At 43.0% G+C, this 17,605-nt stretch overlaps 1 protein-coding gene across 7 annotated transcripts in view; it reads left to right on the top strand.

The window, feature by feature from the left end:
• The window catches only part of DLGAP2 (DLG associated protein 2), a 1,328,681-nt gene that overhangs the window by 529,950 nt on the left and 781,126 nt on the right, over positions 1-17,605 (top strand). For 2 of the 7 annotated variants that reach the window (XM_077290082.1, XM_077290077.1), the window contains exon 1: positions 14,758-15,195. The exons of the other annotated variants lie outside the window; for them this stretch is intronic. The gene's annotated coding sequence lies outside the window, so the exon portion shown is untranslated. Of the gene's footprint in view, positions 1-14,757; positions 15,196-17,605 lie in introns of those variants that run through there. 7 annotated transcript variants of the gene reach the window in all.

Here is a 17,605-nt window from a genome sequence, read left to right as displayed (position 1 = left end):
TTGGTAAAATAAAACAAATTGGAGCTGAAATAAATTTTGTGTAAAAAAAAAGTTAAATGTTAATTTTTATTTAAACATTCCAAAAATTCCTGTGAAACACCTGAAGGGTTAATAAACTTCTTGAATGTGGTTTTGAGCACCTTGAGGGGTGCAGTTTTTAGAATGGTTTCACATTTGGTTATTTTCTATCATATAGACCCCTCAAAATGACTTCAAATGAGATGTGGTCCCTAAAAAAAAAATGGTGTTGTAAAAATGAGAAATTGCTGGTCAACTTTTAACCCTTATAACTCCCTAAAAAAAAAAATTTTGGTTCCTAAATTGTGCTGATGTAAAGTAGACATGTGGGAAATGTTACCTATTAAGTATTTTGTGTGACAAATCTCTGTGATTTAAGGGCATAAAAATTCAAAGTTGGAAAATTGTGAAATTTTCGCCAAATTTCTGTTTTTTTCACAAATAAACACAGATAATATCAAAGATATTTTACCACTATCATGAAGTACAATATGTCATGAAAAAACAATATCAGAATCGCCAAGATCCGTTGAAGCGTTCCAGAGTTATAACCTCATAAAGGGACAGTTTTCAGAATTGTAAAAATTGGCCCGGTCATTAACGTGCAAACCACCCTTGGGGGTAAAGGGGTTAACATAATACTTTGTTGCGCCACATTTTGCTGCGATTACAGCTGCACGTCGCTTGGGGTATGTCTCTATCAGTTTTGATGCTGCCACCACCATGTTTGACAGAAGGGATGGTGTGTTCAGGGTGATGAGCACCTTCTTCCACATGTTTGGTGTGTCTCCCAGGTGGCTTATTGTAAACTTTAAACAACACTTTTTATGGATATCTTTGAGAAATGGCTTTCTTTCTGCCACTCTTCCATAAAGGCCAGATTTGTGCAGTGTACGACTGATTGTTGTCCTATGGACAGACTGTCCCACCTCAGCTGTAGATCTCTGCAGTTCATCCAGAGTGATCATGGGCCTCTTGGCTGCGTCTCTGATCAGTGTTCTCCTTGTTTGAGATGAAAGTTTAGAGGGACGGCCGGGTCTTGGTAGATATGCAGTGGTATGATACTCCTTCCATTTCAATATGATCGCTTGCACAGTGCTCGTTGGGATGTTTAAAGTTTTGGAAATAATTTTGTATCCAAATCCGGCTTTAAACTTCTCCACAACAGTATCACGGACCTGCCTGTGGTGTTCCTTGGTCTTCATGATGCTCTCTGTGCTTCAAACAGAACCCTGAGACTATCACAGAGCAGGTGCATTTATACGGAGACTAGATTACACACAGGTGGATTATATTTATCATCATTAGGCATTTAGGACAACATTGAATGATTCAGAGATCCACAATGAATACTGGAATGAGTTTGCTGCACTGAAAGTAAAGGGGCCGAATAATATTGCACGCCCCACTTTTCAGATTTTGAATTTCCCAAAAAATTTAAAATAACCAATAAATTTCATTCAACTCCACAATTGTGTTCCACTTGTTGATTCTTCACCAAACATTAACATTTGGTATCTTTATCTTTGAAGCATGATATGTGGGAAAAGGTTGAAAAGTTCAAGGGGGCCGAATATTTTCGCAAGGCACTGTAATTGTGCCCCTGCTATGTACTGTGTAATTCCTGTGTCTCACTGTGCAGGGACAGGGTCCGATCATACCACATCTCCTGGGCAGGGGAGGAAGCAAAAGAGAGGGTACAGATGATCCCCTGCTGTAATATCTGTATTCTCTTTTGTTCCCGCCCCTGCCCAGGATCTGTGGTATGATCAGACCATGTCCCTGCACGGTCAGACACAGCCATTACACAGTACACAGCAGGGGCACATCTATAAGATTATCTCAGCACAGGAAAAAAAATTTAAAGACATCCAGGGCCGTATTTGCCACTAGGCACTTGAGGGAACGTGCCTAGGGGTGCCAGGACGCAGAAGGCGGCACCTGAGCAAGGTTTTTTTTTTAAGTCCTTTTCAGCTCGCCCACCCACCAACAATCATTACTGAATTTTGCAGCCTGATCCCGGAAACAGCTCGCTCCTTCCCTGCCCATATTCCCCAGCCGACAGCTGCTCCACGCCTCTGTGGGCACTGCAGCTACTTACAGGTCCTTGGCCGGTAAGTTCTTCCCTTCCACTACCCAAATGAAGAGGGAGCTCCGTTTGACCATGGCAGTGAGGGCAGAGAGTTCAGCAGCCGGCTCCCATCCTCGTCTCCCTCCACATTAGTCCTAAATGCTCCGGTTAGCAGGTACTGCTGTGACTGCAGGGAAATATCAATCAGACAGCAGCCAGTGGCGGAGGAGCCCTCGGGGGTCTTAGTCTCTACCGTTCTCCTGGGAGCTGCTGGAGTTCTATAACAGGGTCGTGACCTAGGGTCAACCTGCAGAGTGAACGGAAGGAATGCTCACTGCAAGCTTCTGGGTGCAATCTTGTGGCCTTTTATATGCGAAAGCATTGATTTCTCTCAGTGTAAATGCAAATGAGGAAATCACAAGCTGCGCACTTCAGACTAAAGAACTGGTCAATTCTGCCACATATACATGTTTCATTTGTTACTGTTTGTATGGAATGTGGAGAGCAGAACAAGTACAATGTAAGGCAGTTTCCCCCATACAAATCAGTATCCACCCAGTTTTCCCCCATACAAATCAGTATCCACCCAGCTTTCTCCCATACACATCAGTATCCACCCCGCGTTCCTCCATAAAAATCACTATTCACCCAGCTTTACTCCATACAAATCACTATTCACCCAGCTTTCCCTATAAAAAACAGTATCCACCCAGCTTTCCCCCATACAAATCAGTATTCACTCAGTTTTCCCCATACAAATCACTATTCACCCAGATTTCCCCATACAAAACAGTATTCACCCAGTTTCCTTCCATACAAAACAGTATTTACTCAGCTTTCCCCCATACAAATCACTATTCAACCAGCTTTCGTCATACAAAACAGTATTTACCCAGCTTCCATCATACAAATCAGTATCCACCCAGCTTTCGGTAAACAAATCAGTATCCACCCAGCTTTCCCCCATAGAAGTCAGTATCCACCCAGCTTTCCTCCATACAAAACAGTATCCACCCAGCTTTCCCCCATACAAAACAGTATCCACCCAGCTTTCCCCCATACAAATCAGTATCCACTCAGCTTTTCTCCCATACAAATCGGTATCTACCCCTCTCTCCCCCATACAATTCACTATTCACTCAGCTTTCCCCTATACAAATCATTATACACCTACAAATACCACCACACCATGACCAGACCACATATTACCACCACATAGTGACTGAATATTACGATAGTGTAAGGAAATAATGGAAACTCGGAGACTGCCCATCCCAGTCTACGCCGTAGCCTGGAGCCCTCATTATCATAGGAATATGTCAGGTAATAAATTGTTTTTCTAAAGCTTTATAGTATACTTGTAGGTCAGAGGGATGGCTAGGATGAGCTAGCAAGGTGCAGGGACAGGTAGTGATGGCTACTTGCGGACAAGTGCAGCACTTGCAGTTTTTCACTTGCGGTGAGACAAAAAAACACTGCTAGCAGTGTTTTTTTCCATTGCTGCAAGTACCGCATTTGCCAGATCGCGGCAAAACCGCAAGTGCCGCACATGTCTGCAAGTCCCATAGGGAATGAATGAGGCTGAATACAGTGTTGTTGTAAGTGATCCGTTACGCGGCAGATGCGGAAAAACTGCCGGATCTGCGAATGGCAAAAATAGCTGATGTGAAAGTAGTCTAAGTCACTGCCGACAGTGTTTGCTGTTGTGAATTTGGATTCTGGGCTCCCCCGGTGGCTACTGGTGGAATTGAACTGGTGTCTTCATCTTCTCTGTTCACCTGTTCCCATCAAGATGTGGGAGTCGCTATATAACCTTGCTGCTCTGTTAGTTGCTTGCCGGTCAACAATGTTATCAGAAGCCTCTCTGTGCTTGTTCCTGCTCCTAGACAACTACTAGATAAGTTGGACTCTTGTCCATGTTTGTTTTTGCATTTTTGTTCCAGTTCACAGCTGTAGTTTCGTTACTGTGTCTGGAAAGCTCTTGTGAACAGGAATTGCCACTCTGGTGTTATGAGTTAATGCCAGAGTTTTAAAGTAATTTCTGGATGGTCTTTTGATAGGGTTTTCAGCTGACCATGAAAGTGTCCTTTCTGTCTTCTGCTATGTAGTAAGTGGACCTCAAATTTGCTAAACCTATTTTCATACTACGTTTGTTATTTCATCTTAACTCACCGCCAATACATGTGGGTGGCCTCTGTCTCCTTTCGGGGTATTTCTCTAGAGGTGAGCTAGGACTAATATTTCCCTCTGCTAGCTTTATTTAGTCCTCCGGCTGGTGCTGGGCATCTAGAATCAACGTAGGCATGCTACCCGGCCACTGCTAGTTGTGCGTTAGGTTTAGTTCATGGTCAGCTCAGTTCCCATCTTCCAAGAGCTAGTTCCTATATATGCTTATGCTATGTTCTCTTGCCATTGAGATCATGACAGTTTGACCGGCCCACTAAAGGGTTAAAATCCTTGGCTGAGAAAGGAGAGAAATAAGTAGTCTGCTGAAATTTTTTTTTTTTTTTTTTTTTTTTCTCTCATTCTAATCTTTGAATGGCTCTGTGTCCACCTGTTTGTAATGGATCTTCAGAGTGTAACTGCAGGTTTGAATAATCTCGCCACGAAGGTACAAAATTTGCAAGATTTTGTTTGTCATGCACCTGTATCTGAGCCGAGAATTCCTTTGCCGGAATTTTTCTCGGGGAATAGATCCGGGTTTCAGAATTTTCGAAATAATTGCAAATTATTTTTGTCCCTGAAATCTCGCTCTGCCGGAGACCCTGCACAGCAGGTCAGGATTGTGATTTCCTTGCTCCGGGGCGAACCTCAAGACTGGGCTTTTTCATTGACACCAGGGGATCCTGTGTTGCTCAATGTGGATGCGTTTTTTCTGGCCTTGGGGTTGCTTTATGACGAACCTCATTTGGAGCTTCAGGCAGAAAAAACTTTGATGTCCCTATCTCAGGGGCAAGATGAAGCGGAAATTTACTGCCAAAGATTCCGTAAATGGTCTGTGCTTACTCAGTGGAATGAGTGCGCCCTGGCGGCGACTTTCAGAGAGGGTCTCTCTGATGCCATTAAGGATGTTATGGTGGGGTTCCCTGTGCCTGCGGGTCTGAATGAGTCCATGACAATGGCTATTCAGATCGATAGGCGTTTGCGGGAGCGCAAACCAGTGCACCATCTGGCGGTGTCCACTGAGAAGTCGCCAGAGAGTATGCAGTGTGATAGAATTCTGTCCCGAAGCGAGCGGCAGAATTTTAGACGGAAAAATGGGTTGTGTTTCTATTGTGGTGATTCTACTCATGTTATATCAGCATGCTCTAAGCGCACTAAAAAGCTTGGTAAATCTGTTTCCATTTGCACCTTACCGTCTAAGTTTATTCTATCTGTGACCCTGATTTGCTCTTTGTCATCTATTACCACGGACGCCTATGTCGACTCTGGCGCCGCTTTGAGTCTTATGGATTGGTCCTTTGCCAAACGCTGTGGGTATGATTTAGAGCCTTTGGAGACTCCTATTCCTCTGAAGGGGATTGACTCCACCCCATTGGCTAATAATAAACCACAATACTGGACACAAGTAACTATGCGTGTTAATCCGGATCACCAGGAGATTATTCGCTTTCTGGTGCTGTATAATCTACATGATGATTTGGTGCTAGGATTGCCTTGGCTGCAATCTCACAACCCAGTCCTCGACTGGAGAGCTATGTCTGTGTTGAGCTGGGGATGTAAGGGGGCTCATGGGGATGTACCTGTGGTTTCCATTTCATCATCTATTCCCTCTGAAATTCCTGAGTTCCTGTCTGACTATCGTGACGTCTTTGAAGAATCCAAGCTTGGTTCGTTACCTCCGCACCGAGAGTGCGATTGTGCCATAGATTTAATCCCGGGTAGTAAATACCCAAAGGGTCGTTTATTTAATCTGTCTGTGCCTGAACATGCTGCTATGCGAGAATATATAAAGGAGTCCTTGGAAAAGGGACATATTCGTCCATCGTCATCTCCCTTAGGAGCCGGTTTTTTCTTTGTGTCAAAAAAAGACGGCTCTTTGAGACCATGTATTGATTATCGGCTTTTGAATAAAATCACTGTTAAATATCAATACCCATTGCCGTTGCTGACTGATTTGTTTGCTCGCATAAAGGGGGCCAAGTGGTTCTCTAAGATTGACCTTCGTGGGGCGTATAATTTGGTGCGAATCAGGCAGGGGGATGAGTGGAAAACCGCATTTAATACGCCCGAGGGCCACTTTGAGTATTTAGTGATGCCTTTTGGTCTTTCTAATGCTCCGTCAGTTTTCCAGTCCTTTATGCATGATATTTTTCGCGATTATTTGGATAAATTTATGATTGTGTATCTGGATGATATTCTGATTTTTTCGGATGACTGGGACTCTCATGTCCAGCAAGTCAGGAGGGTTTTTCAGGTTTTGCGGTCTAATTCTTTGTGTGTGAAGGGTTCTAAGTGTGTTTTTGGGGTACAGAGGATTTCCTTTTTGGGATATATTTTTTCCCCCTCTTCCATTGAAATGGATCCTGTCAAGGTTCAAGCTATTTGTGATTGGACGCAGCCCTCTTCTCTTAAGAGTCTTCAGAAATTTTTGGGCTTTGCTAACTTTTATCGTCGATTTATTGCTGGCTTTTCGGATATTGCCAAGCCATTGACCGATTTGACTAAGAAGGGTGCTGATGTTGCTGATTGGTCCCCTGATGCTGTGGAGGCCTTTCGGGAGCTTAAGCGCCGTTTTTCCTCTGCCCCTGTGTTGCGTCAGCCTGATGTTGCTCTACCTTTTCAGGTTGAGGTCGACGCTTCTGAGATCGGAGCTGGGGCAGTGTTGTCGCAGAAAAGTTCTGACTGCTCCGTGATGAGGCCTTGTGCCTTCTTTTCCCGTAAATTTTCGCCCGCTGAGCGGAATTATGATGTTGGGAATCGGGAGCTTTTGGCCATGAAGTGGGCTTTTGAGGAGTGGCGCCATTGGCTTGAGGGGGCCAGACATCAGGTGGTGGTATTGACTGACCACAAAAATTTGATTTATCTTGAGACCGCCAGGCGCCTGAATCCTAGACAGGCGCGCTGGTCATTATTTTTCTCTCGGTTTAATTTTGTGGTGTCATCCCTACCGGGTTCTAAGAATGTTAAGGCGGATGCCCTTTCTAGGAGTTTTGAGCCTGACTCGCCTGGTAACTCTGAGCCCACAGATATCCTTAAGGATGGAGTGGTATTGTCAGCCGTTTCTCCAGACCTGCGGCGGGCCTTGCAGGAGTTTCAGGCGGATAGACCTGATCGTTGCCCACCTGATAAACTGTTTGTTCCTGATGATTGGACCAGTAGAGTCATCTCTGAGGTTCATTCTTCTGCGTTGGCAGGTCATCCTGGTATTTTTGGTACCAGGGATTTGGTGGCAAGGTCCTTCTGGTGGCCTTCCCTGTCACGAGATGTGCGAGGCTTTGTGCAGTCTTGTGACGTTTGTGCTCGGGCCAAGCCTTGTTGTTCTCGGGCTAGTGGATTATTGTTGCCCTTGCCTATTCCTAAGAGGCCTTGGACGCACATCTCGATGGATTTTATTTCAGATCTGCCTGTTTCTCAGAAGATGTCTGTCATCTGGGTGGTGTGTGACCGTTTTTCTAAGATGGTCCATTTGGTTCCTCTGCCCAAGTTACCTTCTTCTTCCGAGTTGGTTCCTCTGTTTTTTCAAAATGTTGTTCGTTTGCATGGTATTCCTGAGAATATCGTTTCTGACAGAGGGACCCAATTCGTGTCTAGATTTTGGCGGGCATTCTGTGCTAGGATGGGTATAGATTTATCTTTTTCGTCCGCTTTCCATCCTCAGACGAATGGCCAGACCGAGCGGATTAATCAGACCCTGGAGACATATCTGAGGTGTTTTGTGTCTGCTGACCAGGATGATTGGGTTGCTTTTTTGCCATTGGCGGAGTTCGCTCTCAATAATCGGGCCAGCTCTGCCACTTTGGTGTCCCCGTTTTTCTGTAATTCGGGGTTTCATCCTCGATTTTCCTCTGGTCAGGTGGAATCTTTGGATTGTCCTGGAGTGGATGCTGTGGTGGAGAGATTGCATCAGATCTGGGGGCAGGTGGTGGACAATTTGAGGTTGTCCCAGGAGAAGACTCAGCTTTTTGCCAACCGCCACCGTCGTGTTGGTCCTCGGCTTTCTGTTGGGGATTTGGTGTGGTTGTCTTCTCGTTTTGTCCCTATGAGGGTCTCTTCTCCTAAGTTTAAGCCTCGGTTTATCGGCCCGTATAAGATATTGGAGATTCTTAACCCTGTTTCCTTCCGTTTGGACCTCCCTGCATCCTTTTCTATTCATGACGTTTTTCATCGGTCATTATTGCGCAGGTATGAGGTACCGGTTGTGCCTTCCGTTGAGCCTCCTGCTCTGGTGTTGGTTGAGGGTGAGTTGGAGTACGTTGTGGAGAAAATCTTAGACTCTCGTGTTTCCAGACGGAGACTCCAGTATCTGGTCAAGTGGAAGGGATACGGCCAGGAGGATAATTCTTGGGTGAATGCATCTGATGTTCATGCCTCCGATCTGGTTCGTGCCTTTCATAGGGCCCATCCTGATCGCCCTGGTGGTTCTGGTGAGGGTTCGGTGCCCCCTCCTTGAGGGGGGGGTACTGTTGTGAATTTGGATTCTGGGCTCCCCCGGTGGCTACTGGTGGAATTGAACTGGTGTCTTCATCTTCTCTGTTCACCTGTTCCCATCAAGATGTGGGAGTCGCTATATAACCTTGCTGCTCTGTTAGTTGCTTGCCGGTCAACAATGTTATCAGAAGCCTCTCTGTGCTTGTTCCTGCTCCTAGACAACTACTAGATAAGTTGGACTCTTGTCCATGTTTGTTTTTGCATTTTTGTTCCAGTTCACAGCTGTAGTTTCGTTACTGTGTCTGGAAAGCTCTTGTGAACAGGAATTGCCACTCTGGTGTTATGAGTTAATGCCAGAGTTTTAAAGTAATTTCTGGATGGTCTTTTGATAGGGTTTTCAGCTGACCATGAAAGTGTCCTTTCTGTCTTCTGCTATGTAGTAAGTGGACCTCAAATTTGCTAAACCTATTTTCATACTACGTTTGTTATTTCATCTTAACTCACCGCCAATACATGTGGGTGGCCTCTGTCTCCTTTCGGGGTATTTCTCTAGAGGTGAGCTAGGACTAATATTTCCCTCTGCTAGCTTTATTTAGTCCTCCGGCTGGTGCTGGGCATCTAGAATCAACGTAGGCATGCTACCCGGCCACTGCTAGTTGTGCGTTAGGTTTAGTTCATGGTCAGCTCAGTTCCCATCTTCCAAGAGCTAGTTCCTATATATGCTTATGCTATGTTCTCTTGCCATTGAGATCATGACAGTTTGCATTGGTCATACTCACCAATGGGGGAGGCAGTACGAAAAGTGCCTAGGGCAGCATAAACTCTAAATACGGACCTGAACACCATCCAATTGTGGAAATTATTATTATTGCAAGATCTATTGATTAAAATGAACTTTGTCCATGGGAAAACTCCTTTAACTGTTCACAGTAATTTTGACCAGGGGTATCAAAACTTTTGCATGCCACTGTGTATATATACACTACCGTTCAAAAGTTTAGAGTCACTTAGAAATTTCCTTATTTTTGAAAGAAAAGCACAGTTTTTTTCCAATGGAGCTAACATTAATTGATTCAGAAATACACTCTATACATTGTTAATGTGGTAAATGACTATTCTAGCTGCAAACATCTGGTTTGTAATACAATTTCTTCATAGGTGTATAGAGGCCCATTTCCAAAAACCATTACTCCAGTGTTCTTATGGTACTTTGTGTTTGCTAACTGTGTAAGAAGGCTAATGGATGGTTAAAATACCCTTGAAAACCCTTGTGCAAGTATGTTAGCACAGCTGAAAACAGTTTGGCTGATTAAAGAACCTATAAACCTGACCTTCCTTTGAGCTAGTTGAGAATCTGGAGCATTACATTTGTTGGTTACATTAAACTCTGAAAATGGCCAGAAAAAAAGAACTTTCATGTGAAACTCGACAATCTATTCTTGTTCTTAGAAAAGAAGGCAAGAAATTGCCAAGAAACTGAAGATTTCCTACAACGGTGTGTAGTACTCCCTTCAGAGGCGAGCACAAACAGGCTCTAATCAGAGTAGAAAGAGAAGTGGGAGGCCCCGCTGCACAACCGAGCAGCAAGACAAGTACATTAGAGTCTGTAGATTGAGAAATCGATGCCTCCCAGGTCCTCAACTGGCAGCTTCATTAAACAGTACACGCAAAACGCCAGTGTCAACGTCTACAGTGAAGAGGTGACTCAGGGATGCTGGCCTTCAGGGCAGAGTGGCAAAGAAAAAGACATATCTGAGACTGGCTAATAAAAGGAAACGATTAATATGGGCAAAAGAACACAGACATTGGACAGAGGAAGATTGAAAAAAGTGTTATGGACAGACGAATCCAAGTTTGAGGTGTTTGGATCACACAGAAGAACATTTGTGAAACGCAGAACAACTGAAAAGATGCTGGAAGAGTGTCTAAAACCATCTGTCAAGGATGGTGGAGGTAATGTGATGGTCTGGGGTTGTTTTGGTGCTGGTAAAATGGGAGGTTTGTACAAGGTAAAAGGGATATTGAATAAGAAAAGCTATCACTCCATTTTGCAACGCCATGCCATACCCTTTGGACAGCACTTGTGGAGCGCACGCTAGGACCCTGGGGTACTCGGGCCAGGTCCGGTGGTCATTTAAAGGGGTGGTCACGGTGGCAGTGACCTGGTCCATGGACCTGGGCGTCCAAGTAAAAGGAAAGTACTTTTAAGGGGTTATTTGAATAAAGAGTGTTTGTGATGCCACCTGTGGTATTCGGTCAAGGATGACCGACTCTGCTTAAATGGGTTCACTGGGGTGATGATATGGCAGCAGGGATGGTATGGCTTCCCACAGGTGAAGCTGGATCCCCAGGGCTCCCGATGTAGTAGATAAAGATGGTGTAGTGCTGGAAAGAACTAGAGGACACAAGGTTTCAGTCTGTTTACCTTTTTACTGGTGTAAGGCTGCCTTAGGCCTCACACAAGGTCCTCACTTTCTCTCTGTCCCTTTCAGTAGGACACTACCCACATCGCAGGCAGCACGAGCTTTTTTACAGGAGTCTCTCAGGATGACTCTGGGCTTTATGTGCTGCTGTGCCTTTGGGTGTTATGGTGGGCAGATGACCTGCAATCTCCTGTCCGCCGGTTTCTGCTGTGGGGCATAGGGTTACCCCACAACCTCGGTCTTCCGGTTACCAGTATTCTGCGCTTCAGCGTGGAGGAAGCTCAGTCGCAGCTTCCCTTCAGCTCTTTACTTCTCCTGTGCCTCTCTTCCCCTTTCAGTCTCCTACAGACTGCTCTGTTCCTCTCTACTTCCAGGAGCTGCAGAACCACTCGTCTTCACGGGCCCAGCTTTCCTCTCTCAGACTCTCTCTGTCTGCTTCCTCTCTCCTCTCACTCTCTGACTAACTCCTCCCCAGGCCAGAATATATAGGGATGTTCCCCTGAATCTGGGTCTCGAGCTCCCCCTTCTGGCCTGGAGTCAGAACAGTGTTGCATGTACTGGTTACCTGTTAAAGGGATCCTTCCTCGCTTGCAAGCATGGCATCACCCTCCCCGAGAGGAAAGCAATGCCACTGTAACAACCAGTTACCTGGGGTGTTACACTCGATTGGAGCCAATTTCATCCTACAACAGGACAATGACCCAAAGCACACCTCCAAATTATGCAAGAACTATTTAGGGAAGAAGCAAAGCAGGCAGCTGGTATTCTATCTGTAATGGAGTGGCCAGCGCAGTCACCAAATCTCAACCCAATTGAGCTGTTGTGGTAGCAGCTTGACCGTATGGTACGCAAAAAGTGCCCATCAAGCCAAACCAACCTGTGGGAGGGGCTTCTGGAAGCATGGGGTGGAATTTCGCTAGATGCCAAAGGTCTGCAATGATGTAATTGCTGCAAAGGGAGCATTCTTTGACGAAAGCAAAGTTTGAAGGAGAAAATTATTATTTCAAATAAAAAAAATTGTTTCCAATTTTTCGGACTGACTGACCTTCATTTCTTAAAGTAATGATGGCCACTCGTTTTTCTTTACTTAGCTGCTTTTTTCTTGCCATAATAGAAATTCTAACAGTCTATTCAGTAGGACTATCAGCTGTGTATCCACCAGACTTCTGCACAACACAACTGATGGTCCCAACCCCATTTATAAGGCAAGAAATCCCACTTATTAAACCTGACAGGGCACACCTGTGAAGTGAAAACCATTCCCGGTGACTACCTCTTGAAGCTCATCAAGAGAATGCCAAGTGTGTGCAAAGCAGTCATCAAAGCAAAAGGTGGCTACTTTGAAGAACTTAGAATATAAGACATATTTTCAGTTGTTTCACACTTTTTTGTTAAGTATATAATTCCACGTGTTAATTCATAGTTGTAATGCCTTCAGTGTGAATGTACAATTTTCAAGTCATGAAAATACAGAAAAATCTTTAAATGCGAAGGTGTGTAAAACTTTTGGTCCGTACTATATATATATATATATATATATATATATATATATATATATATATATATATATATATATATACACACACACTACCGTTCAAAAGTTTAAGGTCACCAAGACAATTTTGTGTTTTCTATGAAAACTCATACTTTTATTAATCAAATGAGTTGCCATATGAATTGAAAATCTAGTCCAGGCATTAACAAGGTTCGAAAAAAAGATTTTTATTTGAAATAATAATTTTCTCCTTCAAACTTTGCTTTCATCAATGAATGCTCCCTTTGTAGCAATTACAGCATTGCAGACTTTTGGCATTCTAGCAGTTAATTTTCTGAGGTAATCTGGAGAAATTTCACCCCATGCATCCAGAAGCCCCTCCCACAAGTTGGTTTGGACACTTTTTTCGTACCATACGGTCAAGCTGCTCCCACAACAGCTCAATGGGGTTGAGATCTGGTGACTGTGCTGGCCATTCCATTACAGATAGAATACCAGCTGCCGGCTTCTTCCCTAAAGAGTTCTTGCATAATTTGGAGGTGCGCTTTTGTTCATTGTCCTGTTGTAGGATGAAATTGGCTACAATCAAGCGCTGTGCACAGGGTATGGCATGGCATTGCAAAATGGAGTGATAGCCTTCCTTATTCAATATCCCTTTTACCTTGTACAAATCTCCCACTTTACCAGCACCAACGAAACCCCAGACCATCACATTTCCTCCACCATTCTTGACAGATGGCATCAGACACTTTTCTTTTTAGTCTTTTTGGTTGTTCTGTGTCTCACAAATGTTTTTCTGTGTGATCCAAACACCTCAAACTTGGATTCGTCTGTCCATAACACTTTTTTCCAATGTTCCTCTGTCCTATGTCTGTGTTCTTTTGCCCATATTAATCTTTTCTCTTTATTAGCCAGTCTCAGATATGGCTTTTTCTTTGCCACTCTGCCCTGAAGGCCAGCACCCCGGAGTCGCCTCTTCAATGTAGACGTTGACGCTGTCATTTTGCATGTACTGTTTAATGAAGCTGTCAGTTGAGGACCTGCGAGGCGTCGATTTCTCAATCTACAGACTCTAATGTACTTGTCTTGTTGCTCAGTTGTGCAGCAGGGACACCCACTTCTCTTTCTACTCTGTTTAGAGCGCATTTGTGCTCTCCTCTGAAGGGAGTAGTACACACCGTTGTAGGAAATCTTCAGTTTCTTGGCAATTTCTCGCATGGAATAGCCTACATTTCTAAGAACAAGAATAGACTGTCAAGTTTCACATGAAATTTCTTTTTTTCTGGCCATTTTAAGAGTTTAATGGAACCAACAAATGTAATGCTCCAGATTCTCAACTAGCTCAAGGGATGGTCCGGTTTATAGGTTCTCTAATCAGCCAAACTGTTTTCAGTTGTGCTAACATACTTGCACAAGTGTTTTCAAGGGTATTCTAACCATCCATTAGCCTTCTTGCACAGTTAGCAAACACAAAGTACCATAAGAACACTGGAGTGATGGTTGTTGGAAATGGGCCTCTATACACCCATGAAGATATTGCATTACAAACCTGTCGTTTGCAGCTAGAATAGTCATTTACCACATTAACAATGTATAGAGTGTATTTCTGAATCATTTGTTAGCTTCATTGGAAAAAGCTGTGCTTTTCTTTAAAAAATAAGGAAATTTCTAAGTGACCCTAAACTTTTGAACGGTAGTGTATATATATACACTGTAGGGATGTCCCTAGAGAATGACTTTTACAGTACATATAATACCTGTTAACCGAAAGCTTGGTCACTATAGGTTTAATTAAATCACGTGGTTTGTATCTTGGGTCTGTTTCCTAATATTTTAGGGTCTGGTGTTTTTAGGAATTCCAGCAGATTTTTTTCTCACACTGTAACATCTTGGAAGATGAAATATTCAGGGTTCATGCTGCAGCTTCCGCAGCCTTGTAAATGTTCTTGCGAGATTCATGCTATTGCAGCAGCCAAAGCTTCTGGAGATTGATGGGACCCTATCATCCACCCTGCTCACTCCATTATAAAGAGCTGTGTCGTCAGTGGCAGTGACGTTTTAAAGGAAATTGCCCATTTATGGCCACTCAGGCAAATGATATCATCACAATAGGTTCTCCTGTCTTACTGTAGATCATCTCTGAAATGAAATTACAGACTCTTATCTGGGAAACAGGAGACAGAGGCACCTGGTCTATGTAATTAGTATCCTGGGAAATAACATCATCCTTTAATGAATGCATAAATCCTATTTTGTAAGTCTGTTGCAGGAGCAGGCAGTCATTCTGCTGTTACAGAAGCCCCGCATCCACAAGGAGCAAGGCTCCACATCGTGTTTTCTGTTTTACTTGAATATATAGGACATGTATTGCAATCCTATGCTTTGCACAGTGCTGCAGTGTACTTGTTTTGCAGAGCTGCTAAAGAGCTACAGAACAGCTGTGAATTACTGGCTTCATGGATACATAAATTGAAATCTCCGGCCTTCATGTTTTTCTACAATCTATGTGATTCTGGGGAGAGAATGTGCATATTCTTATTTACAGACCAGCCCAATGTTGGTTTGGGAAGCCACTAGCAATATTCTAGCCTTCTAAGGTAAGCCAGAGATGACTGTTTTTTTTCCCTTTTACTTTGTTTTTACCGTAATTTGTAATCTTGCGTATTTAGAGATTGTACGAATTAACCCTCAGTCAGTTCATGGTTGAGATTTTCAATTTCCTCACTTTACCTTGCGAGCGACTGGAGAGACTGCATAGTGGCACTACCAATCTGTAGATGATTCTCACGCCGCTTTACAGTACAATGTTGCACAAACGTAGCAAAATGACAGATGAAAATGAATTCCAGAGGCATCCAATGCAGTCAATTACAATGCTCGTCCATTGCCGTTTGCTTTTCCGCTAGCATTATTTGCAATATCTGTCTCACCTATAGCTCCAGATGGCCAATGTGTGCTGCTCATTCAATGTTCAAAGGGGTCTGCAGAAATACAGAGGATGGCGTATTGTAAGAGACAAAAAATAAAGAAATAGACCTTGTGCTTGCCAATGAATGCCAAAGTGAACAATGCCATCTATTAACCCCACAACATAAGCAGTGAATTAAAAGAGCTACTTTTTTGTTCTGCTGAAGGGACACATGAGAAAGGCATTGTTATGGAAATGAGACATCTGTAAATCTGCCATTTGAGACAGAATTGCCACCTAAAACCTTGTGCAGACCAGACAGAGCTTTTCGCAGGGTGCTTGTGATTTTCTGCATGCATTGTAGAAACATGAGGTTAACGGCACTCTTTGAAGGCTGCAAAGCTTAAATCGTAGGTTCAGAACTAGTTCTGATGTCAGGAAAATTGTACGGTGAATAAATGGGTAAGTTGAGTCCTTCTAGATTTGAGCCTTTAAAACCTTTATCATGCTGGTTATGGAATTAGGATTAATTTGTGTGGCTTAAATTTTAATAAATAGCATTGGAGGAAGCAAGCATGGCTGAGCAAGCAGTACTGATTTATGTGATAAATGGATCCAAGTGGAAATACACTTTATTTGTACTAAACTATTTGGCTACCATATGTCTATTATCCATGTAGAAAGAACCAGCCATAAGTTGTAATGGGGAGAGCTAATCTTTCACTGTCGTCATCAATACTTCTATTTTAGGAAACTAGCGTCCTTCCATACCACTGTATGGTTAGATGTATTTGACTTCGTTTTTTGCAATTCGTCATACATCACACATTATCCAGCAACAGGTTATGAAACATAGTTCGCTAACATTTACAGCCATCAGATAATTCAAAGTAACTGGATTCCAGTCTTTTGTGTTTAGTATATTATTTATATCTTGCTAACAGGATTCCCTCATGTGCATTACCTATTCCACATGGCAAACCTTAAAGTCTAAGTAATGGCCCACTGATAGTTTCTTATCGCCATCTAAGAAAGGCTTACATAAATGTTTTCATACAGATATGTCCTTCTTACTTTTTCTCTTGCCTCCATAAGTCCCGAGATGTAAGACTGCAGTTTAGTGGTACTCTTCTGGAAGATGTTTATGCTATATGTGTCTATGTGGGTCACCCAAGACTTGTAAAGTGAACCATTGTTTTTTCTAGCATGTCACAATATTATATTGCAGTTGTTTAGTTTGGCATTACGAAACGTGCGTTGGGTGGAGGGAGGCACGGCCTGACTGCCCATACAAATGCTGGATTCCATACTGGGACCCTACACGTAATAGGTAACACTTATTTTTAAAATCTTCTTGTATATTTGATGAGGACTGTCCTCTGATTGTTAGGATCCACATATATGCATGCATTTGGTCATGTACACTTAGTGCAACTTGTTGACTCATACTATTAGGTGACCGCATGCTTGTGGTGATTTTATCCTAACTAGTAACTATTTGTTATATGAACCTATTGTGACCATTGACTTATATGGCCCAGCACAGGTCCATTTCGACATTGTTACTTTTTGTTTAAAGTATGTGGATGTTTCTGGCAGGCCTCCCTTACACAAGAGGCATCTTGTTGATCTTTCAATTGAACATATGTGTTTTATGAATATTTAATAAAATGATGTGACTTTTTTAACAAACACATTGTTTTTGAAGTGGTTACTCTTGTATGTTTCGGTTTATACCTGATCATACTGGTTGATTTTCTTTCTTTAAAATGTGTATAATACATATGCGAAGTGACATCAGAGCTTGAAGTGCTGTGACATCACTACACTGCGTTCTGCCCCTTGGTGACAATAATATCTTTATTTTAATATGCACATTAATATAGCATGGAAATTCATTGTTGAAATTCAGTTACCTACGGCAAGGGTTTGTTCACTCAAGGAACCTTTTCAGACTTGATTTTTCTTGTGCGCCAAAAAAATTGACCAATTGTTTTGATCAGATGTTCATCGGTGTTTGGTCAGCTTCGACCATCAGTTTCATCAGTTTTTTGTCATATCCAACAAAAAAAATTATAAAGGTTTATTAAGCTTCTTTG

Source organism: Ranitomeya variabilis, chromosome 2, assembly GCF_051348905.1.
Source record: "Ranitomeya variabilis isolate aRanVar5 chromosome 2, aRanVar5.hap1, whole genome shotgun sequence".
In the NCBI taxonomy this organism is placed as follows: domain Eukaryota; kingdom Metazoa; phylum Chordata; class Amphibia; order Anura; family Dendrobatidae; genus Ranitomeya; species Ranitomeya variabilis.
Note: the sequence above shows the minus strand (reverse complement) of the source record. Positions and strands in the feature narration are given on the sequence as shown.